Raw genomic sequence first — 3,882 nt, forward strand, 5'->3', positions numbered from 1 at the left:
ATTACCATATCCAAATAAGGCTAAAGCTGAGTGTCTCATGCGCATGCTTACCCGAGAGGCAGGAATGCAAGGAAAATGTCCTGTACATGCATTTTACGTTAAAGAATACAACATTTGAGACGACGCAATCCTTTTTTGCAGCATTACCGCAGTTGTTTAAGAGCATATTATTTAGGGTTGGGTCTGTGTGCGCCGATTACATAATCAACATTTACTTAATCCTATGTACGGGCGTGGGCTACTGTGAAAGAGAGAGAGAGAAGGCAAAGATAGACAATATAAAAAAAACAAAACACACTGAAATATTAACCAAGGAATGCACCCAGGATGCACAGAAACTACTCACAGGCACTACGGCACTTTGTTTCGTGTGATGACCAAATAAAGACAACCCTTTCAGCTAATCTGAGGGAAAACAGGTTTAGTTGAATAGTCGCTGCGAGGGATTGACATGCGCGCACGCACTCACACACCCTGCAGCTCGAAGATGGCCATACTTTTTCTTTCCCATGTATATAATATGAATAAAAATAAAACTGAAAACTATTATTCCAACAAGAGATTTAAGTGGTGGGAAGGCTTCTGATGCTACACAAACACAATCTGTAGTAATATGAGATATTTATGTTTCAAATGATTTACTACACACTTGAGAATTGTTGCAATTAATCTCCAACAATATACACAACATCCTGACTGATTTGGGTCCATTCTGAATGCCACATGACACTCAGTCAGACGTGCGCGATTGTGCAAGACAGTTTACATAATGTAGCCTTTGGAAAATATCATCACTTCCGCAAGGAAACCATCCGGTAGCAAGCGATAAGAGCGCGAAGAAAGGTCTATTGCCTCTTGTCTGGTAAGAGTTCTCTGGAGCAAGACACACACAGTTCATTTTCCGGTGTGTCACTGACACGTTTTTCAGAATAAAATAATTTATGTGGAGGGATAAAACTACGGAAACGTATTGCTGCCACACTAGCAAAAACGCAAAAGGTTTCACGTTATAACGTGAAAGTATAACGTGAAAAGTTTCACGTTACAACGTGATAACTTTGTTTAAAGTCACAATCTATAAAAGTTTTACGTTATAACGTGATAACTAGGCAGCGTTTCATGATAAAAGTTTCACGTTATAACGAGATAGTGGTCTGTTTTTATTCCTCTGGTGTGGCAGGGTATTGCTTCGTATAAAACAGTGCACCAGTTGTACTGACATTTATTTAGAAGGTCAACCAACTAATTATATGGTATGCGTGGAGAGTCAGCAGTGGAAGGTTAAGAAATCAAGCAGCCCACATTTTAGGGCCGAATCTTCTGATTATATAGATGTATTTATATATGTATAGTTATAAATATTATCAGCTTAGTACCACGAACAACAAAGAAATATATCAAATCATTAAATTTTAGAGGCAGGAACTAGCAAAACTAGCATTTGCCATTTTTATTTTTAAATGACTAAAGTGATCATTCCATTTTAAAAATTGTTATTTAGAATTTTCTCTATTTTAGCAATTGCTTAAAGTCGGTGTAATGCAAATTCCGGCTGTCTCTAAACACATGAATTATATTAGAAAATAGTTCCTTAAAACATGTGTAAAATCTGTAAACTATGCATTACTGCATTACTTATAGTGGACTTAGTTCACAGTTTTCCATCAGTTTCATTTTCAATGGCTCGTTGATGCACTAGAGCCACCACTAAGCATAACCTGCCCCTAAGACTGTGACTGTTATAAATAGCAGCACTGCTTTAGTATTAGGTCTTTTCCCGCTCGACTATTACAGGCTTCACTACCCAACTATGCCGTCGTCAATATATCTTCCCTGGAGGCCAGAGTTTGCCAAACAGCTCTGTCATTGCCTTATTTAATTTTCAAAGGCAATAAGAGGAGGTTGATTCATTTTGTCATTACCCGCTGTCACTTTTGAATGAGGCCAATGATGCCAATAGGCTGCCAACTGTAACTGTGCTGCATCACTCCTATGAGTGGGCGTGGTTTCAGTGCTTACAGCGGACACGCCCCCAGTCTCAAAGCAGAGAGGGCTCCTTATTTTTTCATGATTTTAAAACCTAATTTTATACATTTGATGATCTTTTTAACCATTCAAATTTAGCTGAGAGGTTAATTTTTTTTTCCTGTGGTGTGAATAATTCAGAACACCATTAGTATCACTGCTTTACACAGACTTTAATCCTTGCAGCTCTACCATATCTTAGCAAATATTTTACTCAAGAACAAAGTTGAGATAATTAAGTATTTCGATTTGTGCTACTCCGACAATATAGTTGTCTGCTGCATTTATTTGACTGTGGTTGTTGGTTATTCTGCAGATTAAGACTTACAAAACAAATGCATTGACACAGTTTATACTTCCAACAGCATATAAAGTAACCAAAAGCTACAATATTAACATTTTTCTTAGTGCTTAAGTGATAAAAATTTAGAAACAGTAATATAACTCTCTAAAACTAGCCATTCTGCATCATGAGTACTTGATACATGGTTTTGTTGAAAATACTGGCTTTTATGTGTAATCTTTTTTATTATTATTCTGGCATCACTTTACTTTATATCACATACATCACATACTTTATACACACAAACCGATTAGCCATAGCATTAAAACCACTGACAGTTGAAGTGAATAACATTCATCATCTTGTTACAATACAATGCTCTGCTGAAGAACCATGGGACTTTCATTCATCTGGATGTTACTTTGACATGTACTACCCACCTAAACATTGTTTTAGACCAAGCCCCCCTCCATGGAGGCCCCACAGGACCCAAAGGTTCTGCTGCCAATGTCCCAGTGCCAGACACTACAGGAGATCTTCAGAGATCCCATGTCCAAGCCCCAACAGGTCAGAGCTGTTTTGCCAGTATGAGCGGGACTTATGCAATACTAGGCAGGTCCCACAGGTACTGAATCAGATTGGGATCTGGGGAGTTTGGAGCCCAGGTCAACAGCTCTGGCTTTTTGTTGTGTTCCTTGAGACATTTCTGAGCAGTTTTTGTCATTCACTTCATCCACCAGTGGTGATAATGTTATGGCTGATCAGTGTATATTCAATTTAACACTTGTTTTATATTTGTTTTTTGTTTGCATAACTCTAAGACTACAAATATGCTAAAACACTTTATATAGGTGTTCCACTGTAATATCTTTAAAAGACCTCAAAAGACATCAAACTCACAGTTGTGTTTTTTTTTTTTTTTTTTTTTTATTTATGTCACACCTTTACTTACCATACTACTTTTAGAGCTTTATTCTGAAGTCCAGACAAAATGTGACCGGAAACGATTGTTCTCGTGTTTCACGACTTTTTGTAAACACTGTTGGACAAGTGTCAGCAGGGTTTTATTATTAATGTATAACCGGAAATGTGATGTTTTGTTGTGTAAATTTGTAAAGTAACCAAAAATAAGCTAAACTAGACTTTAGGTTGTTTACCTTCAACATAAAAGCACATAAAAGGCTGCATGTGACGTACTCATTGTATTGGATAATGTAAATTGGGGACTGTATCGTTTAGTAGTCACTCTGTGACTTATACATAGAGTATGATAGCTGTAAAGTAAGTCTAATTATATAAAGGGATTAAGGAGAGCTGCATTTTGGGAAGTCCAGTTTCAGAGTTTGACCATATGAAAAAGGATATCTGCCGTTGCTGCATCAGTTTTGACAATTCACTCTCAAATCTTGTGAATCCTCCAATTTCATGGAAGTGCACTTCCAATGAAATTTCATTCAATTTCATTTCAATTTTGAAATTGTTAGGTTTGTTTTTAAAAGGTGAGCTGAATATATATTTTAAAATATAGCAACTGAAATCCGACAGGAAGTCTTATTTTGTTGAGAGTAAGTATT

This window comes from Lates calcarifer, linkage group LG1, assembly GCF_001640805.2.
Source record: "Lates calcarifer isolate ASB-BC8 linkage group LG1, TLL_Latcal_v3, whole genome shotgun sequence".
Lineage (NCBI taxonomy): Eukaryota > Metazoa > Chordata > Actinopteri > Centropomidae > Lates > Lates calcarifer.